Source organism: Macaca fascicularis, chromosome 5 (assembly GCF_037993035.2).
Source record: "Macaca fascicularis isolate 582-1 chromosome 5, T2T-MFA8v1.1".
NCBI classification, from domain to species: Eukaryota; Metazoa; Chordata; class Mammalia; order Primates; family Cercopithecidae; genus Macaca; species Macaca fascicularis.
Genome location: NC_088379.1, coordinates 194,543,430 through 194,557,567, shown reverse-complemented (window position 1 = coordinate 194,557,567; position 14,138 = coordinate 194,543,430). Strand labels below are relative to the sequence as shown.

General features: G+C 41.2%; 1 long non-coding RNA gene across 2 annotated transcripts in view; it reads left to right on the top strand.

The window, feature by feature from the left end:
• The window catches only part of LOC123573678 (uncharacterized), a 32,444-nt gene extending 19,791 nt beyond the window's left edge, over window positions 1–12,653 (top strand). For both annotated transcript variants that reach the window (XR_010587114.1, XR_006698416.2), the window contains exons 3-4: window positions 4,251–4,478; window positions 12,402–12,653. This is a non-coding gene — a long non-coding RNA (uncharacterized lncRNA). The remainder of the gene's footprint in view (window positions 1–4,250; window positions 4,479–12,401) is intronic.
• The last annotated feature ends 1,485 nt before the right edge of the window (window positions 12,654–14,138 follow it).

Below are 14,138 nucleotides of genomic sequence, written 5' to 3'. Positions count from 1 at the left end.
GAGTTGAAGTTTGTGCCTAGATGTGGGTTTCTTTTCATCTAATCTGCTTAGGAATGTTTGGTTTCTCTTATTTCTCCATCTTCACCTCCTTTTTTTAGATTTTTAATTTTTAATTTTATAGAGATGGGGTTTTACTATGTTGCCTGGGCTGGTCTTAAACTCTTGGGCTCAAGCAATCCACCTACCTTGGCCTCCCAAAGTGCTGGAATTACAGGTGTTAGCCACCACGCCCAGCCAATCCTCGCCTTCTGGCCACTCTTCAGAACCTGTCGTGTCTTTGAGGGCTGCTCTTCATGTATCTTAACCTTCTTTCATATTTTGCATTTCATTATCTCCATTATGTCTCTGAGCTTCGTTCTAGTAATTTCTCTATCAGTCATTATTTTCTTAGCTACATTAATCTTTTGTTTATCTTACCTATGGAATTTTTAATTTGAGTGATTACATTTTCTGTTTGAGAGATTCTTTTTGATTTGTTTTTCAAATAGCCTGATTTTTTTGGTATAGCATTTTGTTTCTAGTTCATAATTTCAATTTCTTTTTTGAATAATTTTTAATATACTTATTTTATCGTTTGTATCCAATATTTTTATACATGAAAGTCCTTGGTGGTTTATTTCTGCTGTTGGTTGTTTCTGCTAACTCTTGTATTTTGCTTTTTTAAAAATATATTTTGGATTAAGCTCACATTTAAATGTCTGGGCTTTATGTGCAAGAATCTGTCAAGGTTTAGGTTGAGGGTGCACCTTCTGCATAGAATTTGCATTTTCGTTTATTGAGCATTCCAAAGCATAACCAAGTCAAGGTTCTGTAAAATAGTTTCTTGGTTTGAACTTTCCTGGAATTACCAGGTAGTATGATTTTAAACCCAACTCCAGAGTGTGTCAACTGTGTAGTTATTGTCATGAAAATCATCTATTTTTGTCACTCTGAGTCCAAACTAAGAATGGCATTTTTGGGTCATCTTTTGTCATTTTTTTAAACAGTGGATCTTTTGTCATCTTTTTAAACACCTGGAATTACAGGTATGAGCCACCACGCCCAGTCATCATATATCTTTCTATATAATCTATATAAAATATATAAACATTTACATCAATTTTATGGGCGCTGGCTTTATTCGTAGACCTTACTTGTAACTTCCTCTTTGGGCTGAGATCATGCCTCTCCTCCGGTCCCCTGTACCACGCGAAATGCAAGCCTTCAGGCCCAGAGGCTGCTGCCTGATCACTCCACAGCCCAATGGTGAGTGATAGCTCACCATTCGGAATTTAAGTCTTCTTTTTATTTTTTGGCCTGTAAATATTTTTATTCCCTTTAAAGTTAATTATATTATTATTATTTCTTGCCTAGCTAAATGTTTTAAAGATTTAGAAATATTTATTTCTATATATTGTATATGGCGAAAATTTTTCAGAAAACTTTTACCAAGATGGAATCCAAAATACAAAACAGTCTCTCAATCTGTCTCACCCTCTTCTTTAGCCTCTTTCCAATCCATTTTCTGGCAAGCAGCCAAAGTGATGTTAAGTGAAAATAGGATTATATTGTTACTGGAAGGAGGGCCTCGAGTTTTGTCAGTTGTCCAGGTTCTTTGGTGTTTTGAACAAGGAATTGGACAAAACCCACAAAGCAACAAAGGAATGAGACACAAGAACAAAGCAGTGACAGCTGAATTCACTGAAGCAAGACAGCCCTCCACAGGGTGGGGCAGGAGCCCATTTTCTGGGTTTGAAGTACCCGTGTTGAGGCTCCTGTCAGTTGCCTCTTGTCTGGATGAAGGGTTTGGGGACCCTGTCTAATTAAGGGCTGAGGTGAACTGGTGGCCTCTGCACATGGAGGGGTGGCCCGTGCTTGGCCAGTCAGGGCCCTCTCCCTTTCCATCTGAGGTGTGCTGGAAGCGGGAGGGCTGCAGGGAGATTTGATCCTTTGTTGCTCGGTGTGGAACGTGTGGAGAGATGGGATTTCTCGTTTTGGTTTATCTTTAGGAAGTTCATGTTCACTGGCCTTAGGTTCCCTGCCCCCAGACCCAGGCATCCTCCTTTTGATCCAGCTTTGAGAAGTCAGCACCAATTGGCCTCAGATCCCTTGACCCCACACCCTGGTGCTTTTCCTTGATTCAGCACAAATCAGCCTTAAGTTCCCTCCTCCAGACCCTGTTTTCCTGCCTCAATTTTACTCCCTTGGTAAAAATCCTTCAATAGCTTTCTATTGGTGATGAAATTGCATCCCTCAAAAAGACTTGTTTAAATCCTAACCCTGGGTACCTTGACTATGACGTTGTTTGGAAATAGGATTTTTGCAGATATCATCAAGGTAACATGAGCTCATACTGGCTTAGGATGAGCCCTAGCCCACAGTGGTATCCAAAAGACGGAAATGTGTACACAGAGACGGAGACACTCCAGGAGAAGCCACGTGACCAGAAGGCAGAGATTGGACTGACAATGCTACAAGCCTGGGGACGCCAGGGACTGATGGCAACTGTCAGAAGCTGGGAGGAAGGCAGGAGACAACTCCTCTCTCTGAGTCTCCAAGTAAGAGTCAACCATACTGTCATCTTGCTTCCAGACTTCTGCTCTCCAGAACTGAGACAGAATAAATTCCTGTTGTTTGAAGCCACCCAGTTTGTGAGTTTTGTTATGGTTGCCCACTGGTAAATGAATGAACTACTGAAGAAAAGTAGTACAGCAGACCAGAGAAAACGGAAACACAAGTGCTTTCACAGGGAGGCCTGGAAGTGAGCTGATTGACATTGCAGAACAAATGCACTTCCCCTTATAATTAGTATCAAGGAAAAGATCATTAGCATTGCCTGCGATGTCTGTTTCATCTTTCCGCTCTTTACTTTCGAGCTTCAGGTTGCTGTCATTGCTTTCACTGGCCTTTTTTCAATTTCTTGAACAAGCTAAGCTCTTGCCTGACCCAGGAATGTTGTATATGCTGATCCCTCTGCCTAAGAGACTCACCTGAGGTTTGCTTGAGTCACTACTACTTATCAGATCTGACTTCCTTGAAGAGCTTTTTCATAACAGCTTCCCTCGTCCGTCTCTAAATTACGCCCCTTATTTTTATTTCTGCACATTCTTTGCCTTCACAGCATTTATCACAGATTATGACTAGAATATGCATGTTGTTTATAAGATGATTTTGAAATGTCTGTCTTCTCTGCCAGACTATACCCCCATTAGGTAGTGATGTGCCTGTTTTGCTCTCCTCTGTTTCCCGGCAAACAGCACAGAGGTGGGTATGGAATAAATATTTTTGAAGAAAGGAACACACATTTTTTAGGCTTGTAATCAGAAGGATGGATACAAAAAGAGAAATACCTATTTTCAAGTTGTTTTTATATTAAGGCCAGAGTGTTAGACATGTTGTTCTAATCATTCTTATTTAAGCCGCTGTTCTGACAAGTTAATAATAAATGCCACACTATTGAAAAAGCAACCACCTTTCATTCAAGCAGAGTCACACCTTGAAATACACTTGAAATGTCGTATGTTAGTGCAATCAGTATTATTTCACCAGTTACTTACAGCAGGTACTGCTTAAATACTTACTGACTAGGTTGGTTCAGTGTTCAAACTCAATACTCTGCTTGTCCCAAGAGAGCAGAAACATTCACTAAATGTATTCTAAAGCATGTGCTTTCTTTAAAGTATTAGCATAAACTTGTCATTTTATGCTTAATTACAGGCAATATTTAGGGTCATTTGGCATCTTCTAGGTAACAATGTACAAAATATCTTCTAGCATGTGGTTCTTCAGGCCTCATCACGGAATTCTCTACTTGCCTTGGTTTGGCAGAGGGCTAGCTTACTGACCCTCAGAGCAGACTGCAAATTCATCTTTTAGACCATGTTTATTTCCTGACTGCTTTCTCTGTACTTGTGCCCTGAGACAGGTAAATTATGAAGAGTGCAATTCTATGAATCCAAACATGTCACAAATAATTGTGACTCCAGAGCCCAAAGAGTTATGAGAGAATACAATGGAAGAAATAGTTACTACGTTTGCCACTCCATTAAAAAAAGAACCCATTCTCGCTAGCCTCATTTAGTAGGCCAACTTTGCAACAGTGTTGAAGAAAGTAAGAAAACACATAGGCGACCACACGTGGAAATGCCACTTTTCTAAAATGACATTTTGATCTATTCCTTATGGAATACTGTGGATGGTCCTTAAATCTGTTAGAGACTTATGGTCTAATAATGTTATATGCGCTCAAAATTCTGGAAATGTTTTTACAGTTGTAACTTGCATTCAGCAAAATTGATAATTGTGATTTGGAGTGACACCAGCAAGACGGCAGAATAAGAGGACCCAGGCTTCGCTCCCATCTCCTGCCCCCTGCCACATGCAGAAAGTTCAGCTAGCAACCACCTGCAGACAAGAATACCTTGGTGAAAACCCTAACATATGGGAATAAGCCAGAGTCAGCTGTGTGGTCCAGAATGGAATAAACACTACATTAAAGGGTAAGAAAAACAATCCCATGTTGACCATGTCACTCCTCCTCCTCCCCTAAGTCAGCACAGCACCTCACGGATAGAATTCCCCAGAAACTACTGTTCCTACAGAGCAAAAGGAGAATCAGAGGCAGACACCAAGCTTCCTTAGCATTCTGAGATGCTCCCCAGGAAGCTCACTCTGATCTCACCTCAAGGGGAATAGAGGGGAAGTGGCGTAGCTAGACCACCTTGGGTCCGATTCTCACCTCAGGAGGAATAGAGGGAAATGGCATGGCTGGACCACCTTGGGTCCGATTCTCACCTCAGGGGGAATAGAGGGAAATGGTGTGGCTGGACCACCTTGGGGCTGATTCTCACCTTGGGGAACAGAGGGAAATGGCATGGCTGGACCACCTTGGGTCCGATTCTCACCTCAGGAGGAATAGAGGGAAATGGCGTGACTGGACCACCTTGGGTCTGATTCTCACCTCAGGGGGAATAGAGGGAAGTGGCGTAGCTAGACTACCTTGGGTCCGATTCTCACCTCAAGAGGAATAGAGGGAAATGGCGTGGCTGGACCACCTTGGGTCCGATTCTCACCTCAGGGGGAATAGAGGGAAATGGCGTGGCTGGACCACCTTGGGTCTGATTCTCACCTCAGGGGGAATAGAGGGAAATGGCATGGCTGGACCACCCTGGGTCTGATTCTCACCTCGGGGAATAGAGGGAAATGGCGTGGCTGGACCACCTTGGGTCTGATTCTCACCTCAGGGGGAATAGAGGGAAATGGCGTGGCTGGACCACCTTGGGTCAGATAGAAGCAAAGAGAGGAGGCAGAGTCCACAGTGACAAGCAGACAGATCCTGGTTGTAGCTCTGTGCACCTGCCAGCAGTAGCACCCAATCAATAGTACCAGCTAACCCCATACCCACCTGCAAATCTGAGCTGGTCACCCTCAGAAGTGGTGGGAAGTTCTGCCTGGCTTGAATCCTCAGATGACCAACCTCAGACCCTGCCCTGAGAACATGTCCAGGGAGCGAGATAACCACTGCAGCAAATTTTGGCAAAGACCCAGGGCTAGTGTTGTCGTACTCAGGAGTTTATCACTGTTATCACTATCATTTGGGATAGGGTCTCACTATGTCACCTCAGCTAGAGTACAGTGGCCTGATCACAGCTCCCTGTAGCTTCGACTTCCTGGGCTTAAGTGATCCTCCTGCCTCGGCCTCCCAAGCAACTGGGACTACAGGTGCACACCACCACACCTAGCTAATTTTTAAACATTTTGTAGCCATGGGGTCCCACTATGTTGTCCAGGCTGGTCTTGAACTCCTGGGCTCAAGCAATCTTGCTGTCTCAGCTTCCCAAAGTACTGGGATTATAGGGGTGAGCCACCATACCTGGCCCCACCGAGGAGCGTTTAAATAGTACTTTGCATGGCCTCAAAGCCCACACCCATACACCACCCAACAAAGGGGACAACCACCACAGGAAATTTCAGCAAAGAGCTGGTGCTTGACCTCGCACACCCAGGAGTTTAATGCTCAGCCTAGTCTCAAAGCCCACCCCAAGACCTCACCTAAGCAGGTAGGCAAACCTCAACTGCATTTCTACCGAGCACAGAAGCTGGTCCCATCATCCTAGTCAGAGACTCCACCTAACCGCAGAGTGCTTCCTGCAACCCTGTTTAACTGCTGACTTTAAATTGAGGGACCATCTGGTCAGAGAATACTACACTTCATGGTTCAGTCTAGTCAGAGGCAAGTTGCAGTGCCCATCCAGCAGTCCATCCTGATTGCAGAGTTCAGCTTAGTGGTCTTGCTTGGGAAGCAGATCCCAGCCAGTTGCCCCACTCAAACTCACAGAAAAGGCAGCATGCCATCAATGAAATAACCCCCAAAGAAGCTCCGCATATTCAGGGTTGTTATGAGCGGACCCACTCAGAACCACAGGCTACACTAAACTGTGAAGACTATTCCTGTCAAAGAACACCTGCCAAAGCTGGGAAAGGTGGCTGTCACCTCAAATATGCAGACACAAATGTAAGGATAGAAAGATAACATCCTTACAAGGATAACAAAGACTCAGGAAATCATGATACCTCCAGAAAGAAAAATCAACTAAAATAGATTCAACAATGAACCCCAAGGAAAGGACAATTTATAAAATGACAAAGAGTTTAGAAAAATCCTCTCAAAGAAGATCATGAACTACAATAATATAGGGATAGAAAATTAAATGAAATTTGGAAAACAATACATGAACAAAATGGGAACTTCAATGAAACAGAAATAATTCTTAAAAACCAATAGAAATTCAAGACTTGAAGAACACAATGACTGAACTGAAAAGATGCAATTGAAAGCTCCCACAGCAGGCTTGATCAAGCTAGAAGAAGAATCAGTGAACTGGAAGACAGAACATTTGATATTACCCAATCAGAGTGGCAAAAATTAAAAAAAAATAAGAATGAAGAAAGTCTGCAGAAATATGCGCCACCCTCAACAGACTGAATATATACATAATATAAATTCCAGAAAGAGAAGAAAGATAAAAAAGGGTAAGAAAGCATATTTAAACAAAGAACGGCTGAGAATTTTCGTAATATGAGGTATATATATATAATATGAGGGTATATCCCAATACCCAAGCACAGAGGTCTCCAGTCAAATTCAACCCAAAGAGGAGTTTACCAAGACATATAATGATTAAACTATCACAAATAAAAGACAAGAAAAAATTCTGAGAGCAGCAAGAGAGAAAAAGCAACACAGCACATAGAGTAGTTTCAATAGACTCTCACCAGATTTCTCAATGGAAACCCTGAAGGCCAGGAAAGAATGGGATGATAGATTCAAAATGTTGAAGGAAAAATAAAAATAGCCAACCAAGAATATTTTACTCAGAAAATCTGTCTTTCTGAAATGAGGGAGAAATAAAAATTTTCCCAGACAAACCAAAGCCAAAGGAGATCATCATCACTGGGCCTGCCTTACAGGAATTGCTAAAGGGAGTTTCTTAAGCTGAAATAAAAGGCCAATAATTATTAACAGAAAATATACAAATGCACAAAACTCAATGGCATAATAAAGAGTCATACGTAGAATACCCTAGGACTATAATGTTGATATGTAAAGCAATTTTATTCCTAGTATGGGGTTAAAAGACAAAATTATTAGTAATAACTTAGCTAAAATACATTTTCAAGAGATACATATTATAAAATAATGTAAATTCTTATATCAAATACATAAAATATCTGGGAGATAAAAGTGGAGGGTTGTGTGACTTTGACTATGTACAACTGTTACAGCCTAACAGTTATGAACTGTCTAAATAGACTGGTATACGTGTAAGTTGTAAGATGTTCTACGTAAGCTTCATACTAATCACAGAGCAAAAATGAACAGTAGGCCCACAAGATAAAAATAGAAAGAATTCGAAGTATACCACTAAAGAAAATCATCAAACCACAAAAGAAAACAGAAAGAAAGGAAGATGGAAACAAAGTATCTACAAAACAATCAGAAACCAATTCACAAAATGGAAGTAGTAAGTCCTTAACATTCGTAATTACCTTGACATTCATGTAACGTTCATAATTATGAATGGTAAGGACTTACCACTTCCATTTTAATGTGAATGTATCACATTTAATGTAAATGTATCAAATGCTCCAATAAAAAGACAGAGTGACTGAATGGATTAAAACAAGACCCAGTTATATGCTACCTACAAGATACTCACCTCACTTTTAAAAACACATATCAACTAAAAGTGAAGAGATGTAAAAAGATATTCCATGCTTGTGAACTAGAGGAATTAATATTGCTAAAATGTACATACTACCCAAAGCAATATGCAGATTCAATACAATCCCTGTCAAAATTTCAATGCCATTTTCACAGAAATAAAAAAAAAAACTACAATTCACATGGAATTGCAAAAAACGTTGAATAGCCAAGGCAATCATGAGCAAAAAGAACAAAGCTGTAGGCATCATACTACCTCATTTCAAACTATACTACTACAGCAGCTTAATACTGCCATAAAAATAATCACATCAAAAAACAAAAAAAGAAAACTAGACACATCAATGAATGGATCAGATAGAGAGCCAAGAAAGAAGCTAACCCAACACATGTATGATCAGTTGATTTTCAATAAGGTAGCCATAGATAATTATTAAATAAATGAGTCTGGCTGCATTGATAGACCAAATAAAACAGATGATTATCAGAATTTGGCCAGTGGCTTGAGTTTGCTGACCCCTGATCTAGGCATTGAGCATTAAAGACTGCCAACATGAAACAGGGAGAGTCAACCAGATAATACGTGATTCTTGATGGGAGAACACACTACAAGGTATATTCTGGTCAAATAAACCTCTGGATTCAGTAAACAATTGGCAACAGAATCAGAGTTCGGAAGGCAATCAGCCAAGTCTAAAACCACAAGCCCTCTCCAGGTTCTGCAAAGGATCAATTATAAAACTAAATAAATGCAAAGGATTTTAAAGGATTTAAAAAAAAAAACCTATAAGTGTGCCAAGAATACACAATATAAAATGAATAATATCTTTAATAAATTTTTTTTTGGAAAATTTGATATCTATATATAGAAGAATTAAATTGAACCCTTTTCTCATGTGAAAAAATTAACTCAAAATGGGTCAGAGACTTAGGCATAAGATCTGAAACTGTAAAACTACTAGAAGAAAACAGGGAGAAAACTACCTGACATTCGTTTGTAGTTTAGCTATAGAAGTTTATTATTCTGTATGTCAAAACCACCAGAAAAATCTTAGACATCACCTGGCACTTTAATGATCAGACTTCCCTACGAAGGGAGTCAGGACCCTTTAGGACATGTATAAACCCACAACAATAGACCTCATGTGCCTGGAGGCTTAACTGGCCCAGGTTGTTGCAAATGACCAAGCCTCTTTCTCTGATATGGCTGAATGGTATTTCACTGTGTGTGTATAGACCATGTTTTATTTATCCAGTCATCATAATTAAAAACACGTATGTTTTTAATTTTACTCTATAACCACAGACAACAAAAGCAAAAAGATGAATGGGATTTCATGAAATACAAAAGCTTCTGTATAACAAAAGAAACAACAGAAACAACCTACAAATTAGGAGAAAATATTTGCAAACCATACATCTGATAAGAAGCTAATATCCAAAATGCATAAGGAATTCAAACAACTCTAGAAAGAAAACAAATAAGACTAATTAAAAAAATGGGCATAGGACCTGAATAAACATTTTTCAGGAGAAGATATACAAATGCCTACAAATATATGTAAAAAGAAAAAACTCTATCACTAATTGTTAGGGAAATGCAAATTAAAACCACAATGAGACGGCACCTCACACCGCTCAACATGACTATTAAAAAAAAGAGAAGAGATTTAAAAATTTTGGTGAGAATATGGAGAAAAGAGAACTCTTGTACTCCATTGGTGGGAATGTAAATTAGTACAACTTTTATGGACAACTGCACAAAGGTTCCTCAAAAAACTAAAAATAGAATTACCATATGACCTGGCAGTCCCACTTCTGCGTATTGACACAAAAACCATATCTACACCAAAGAGACGTCTGCACTCCCGTGTTTATTGCAGCTCTATTCACAATAGCCAAGTTATGGTATCAACTTAAGCGACCATCAGCAGATGATTGGATAAATAAAACATGGTCTATACACACACAGTGAAATACCATTCAGCTATATCAGAGAAAGAAACTTGGTCATTTGCAACAACCTGGGCCAGTTAAGCCTCCAGGCATATGAGGTCTATTGTTGTGGGTTTATACGTGTCCTAAAGGGTCCTGAATGCCTTCGTAGGGAAGTCTGATCTTTAAAGGTCTAGGTGATGTCTAAGATTTTCTGGGGGTTTTGACATATAGAATCATAAGCTTCTATAGCTAAAGGAATCTTCTCTTATATTTCATTTATTGTTTTTCCCCTAGTTTACAGATTAGATCTAAAGAGGTTCCTTGACTTGCCTGAAGCAATGCCTCTGGTTAATGATGAACCAGTATTGGAACCCAAGTCTCCAAATTACCAGTCAGGTCAGTGCTTTTGCACTGAGCTCTGCCACATCTGAAAGATGCCTTGTTCCTGGTGTTCAGTAAAGAGTGGTCTGTAGATTAGACAAAAACGGACACGTTTATAGACAAAAATAAAAACACCAATAAACAAAAACATTTTGCTGCCTAGAGACAGGCAGGCCCTGTAAGTGCTGTTTGGTTTAGGATACTTTGGGCTTGTCCTAGACATGAAGCAACTCACCCCTCGACAGGAACAAGACCTTGTGAAACACCGTCTGTAAAGGGTAAGGCTGCCAGAATCATCACTTCCGTTGTCAGTTGAGTTCCTCTGGTCTAGACAGTCATCTTATAAATTCCTTCACCAGATTTTAAAAGGCAATAAAAGGACCAGTAGATAGAATGAATGAACCTAGATGTAGAATGAGAACTATATATGCATACATTTTTTTCCATACAGGAAACTTAAATATTAATAATCAACAAACTAAATGTACATTATGGTTATGGTAAAATGTTAATATTCAACGAACTAAATATATTTTGCATCATGGCTGTGGTATTCACTCCGAATCTTCCTTACTTCGTAATTCATGAAAATCAAAGCCAAAACGGGGGGAAAAGAGAGGTCTCTGAGGTATGTCATTTCTTCGTCATCTAGATTGCATGTTGCAGGAAGACCTTTCTGTTTGTCCTGCACTGAGCTGTGTAGGATTAGTTGCCCACGTGTATCCTAGTGTTCAGTACTAATTGTGCAGAATTTTTAGAACTTTCTGAAGGGTTTCACATTCTAAAGTTAAGACAGCTTCTTTTTAATCAACTTAAGGGTATATAATTTATATACAATAAAAGGCCTACATTTTAAAGATCAAGTTCAGTGTGGTTTGACAAATGTGTGTGCTGGTGTGCCCAGGATGTGGAACATTTGTGTGACTCTGGAAGTTCCCTCTTGCCCCTTGTCAGTCAGTCTTCCCCAGTAATTTTTCAGCCCCAGGAAATCACCAATTGCTTTGTGTCACTATAGATTGGTTTTGCTGGTTTTCAAGCTTCATATAAATGGAATCATACAATATGTATTCATTTGTGTCTGAATTCTTTTCTCAGCATAAAAGATGGCATATTTTATCAAACATTTCTAAGGAAGGTGATTTCATTCAGTGCATCCTGAAAATACAGGTTGGCCATTGTATCTTGTCAATAACCAACCGCTTCTGCTGGGTCTCTTCTCCAAGCAGCCTCTGCCGTAGTGCCTGCTGCAGCTACAGGGGTTGTTGATCGGGACTAGACCTTCAGAGGTGAAGGTCAATTATGAAGAAAAAATAGATTCCCCACCAGAAACTATTCTAGCCCTTCCCATATGTGCTGATTAAACACCCCACGGCTGAAACTGTCCCGACGTTTAATGCGCCACCATTTTGCTGCGACTGGTGAGCACTCAGACCCTTTTTACCTTAGACATGTTGGGCCTGCGAGGACGGCCTTCCTCAAGGGGAGGCCCTGGTAAAAACTGCAAAGCAGAAGAAACCTGTCCTTGGTGCCTTTCCCATCACTCTGCTAGTTTACTGCTTTTTCCTTGTCACTTCCATCAGTCCCTCAGAGGTCAGCAATCTCCTGTTGTCATTCCCATTAAGGCCTGTCTTCCATCCCTTTCTCTGCCAACAAAACCTTCCTTTTCAGGGTCTTATTTCACCACTGCTCCCAGCGACTTCCCACTCTAGACAAGATCATTGATCGAGTCACCCTAAGTTACAGGCTGCAGCGTGTGTCCAGCACCGTGTTAGGCACAAAGGGCGAGGAAAACAAGGCCCTTGTTCTCGGCGAGTCCCCAGGGTGCTGGGGGAGACGCACACAACTCTCATCGACAATGGTCTTTTCTCTTCCCCTTAAGGGCCCCTCTCACGGATTTGAAGAGAGACTTGTGGGCCACCCGCATTGAGTTTCTCATTTGGCCACCACTTCTCCAAGTCCTGTGCTTTCCCTGCGTGACTGTGGACCCCCATTCACTTTGCCAGTGGTTGTGGTCTGGAACTAAGGATATAAACCTCTCGTAGCCATGGTGATGGCACTGCATGCAACTGGGGTGGGGGGAATGTGTGACTGTAGGGCAGGTGTCAGTTCTCCTAATGAACCCCAGGGTCCTGTCTCAGGGTCACCATCATTGACAGTTATGTACAGAAACCATCGGAATTGCAGTGCGCTTGGGTAAACTTAAAAATCGTCTCCCAATTATTATTTATCTTATTGTCGGAGACGAAGTGCCCAAGAATTAAATGGGAGGTGGGGTGGTGTGTCACCTTATAGCCCAAGAATCATGAGTCAGGGGAGGTTATTTATACAAATAGCTTGCTAAGAGGATTTTTAAAGACCATAGAACACTACATTTCTTCACTAGTTTTACTAAAAGTGTAAAAATTAGACTTTTAAATAATTTGATTCCAGAGGAAGGTTTTTTAAAAAATGTAGTTTTTGAGAATTATAAGAGGTATGCTAAAAATGTTTAAGTTTGTCTGTTTTTTTTGAACCTGAAAATTAATATAATACTATTCTTGTCAACCGAAATAAGGGAAAGCTGAGGGACACAGCATGGAAAATAGGAAAATAGAGAGCCAAGGGACACAGCACGGAGAATAGGAGAGAGCTGAGGGACACGGCACGGAGAATAAAGTAGGAGAGAGCTGAGGGACACGGCACAGAGAATAGAATAGGAGAGAGCTGAGGGACACGGCACGGAAAATAGAATAGGAGAGAGCTGAGGGACACGGCACGGAACCATAGTTCCAGTGATCCGAAATTACCTGACACAGTTTTAAGCTCATGGAATAGGAAGAGATTTGGAACTTGAGAATGTATAAGGATATATTAACCTTTTCTCAGGGGTTATGTAGCAGATGAGACCAGTTGTACAAAAATTACTGGCTTTAGTGCAGCGTATTCAAATACAAACTCCAAAAATGGGACCTGAATGAATAGATTGGCCAGGAAATTGTGGTTGAAATGAATGCTGCTGGAAATGATGAGTTTGGAAAATGAATGTGTTTTTATTAAGATGTGAAGGGAAGAAAAAGGGAAAAAGTCATATGACTCATAAAGATTTTGTGATCTGGTACTAAGCAATGTGAACTGGTTCCAGCAATTCGGCCTCTGTGTAGACACTGTCCCATCGTCTGGAGATTCGGCCTCTGTGTAGACACCATCCTGTCATCCGGCGATTCGGCCTCTGTAGACACCGTCCCGTCGTCCGGAGGTTCGGCCTCTGTGTAGACACCGTCCCGTCGTCCGGAGGTTCGGCCTCTGTGTAGACACCGTCCCGTCGTCCGGTGATTCGGCCTCTGTGTAGACACCGTCCCGTCTCGTCCGGCGATTCGGCCTCTGTAGACACCGTCCCGTCGTCCGGAGGTTCGGCCTCTGTGTAGACACCGTCCCGTCGTCCGGAGGTTCGGCCTCTGTAGACACCGTCCCGTCGTCCGGAGGTTCGGCCTCTGTGTAGACACCGTCCCGTCGTCCGGAGGTTCGGCCTCTGTGTAGACACCGTCCTGTTGTCCGGAGGTTCGGCCTCTGTGTAGACACCATCCTCTCATCTGGTGATTCGGCCTCTGGGTAGATACTGTCCTATGATCATTTACAA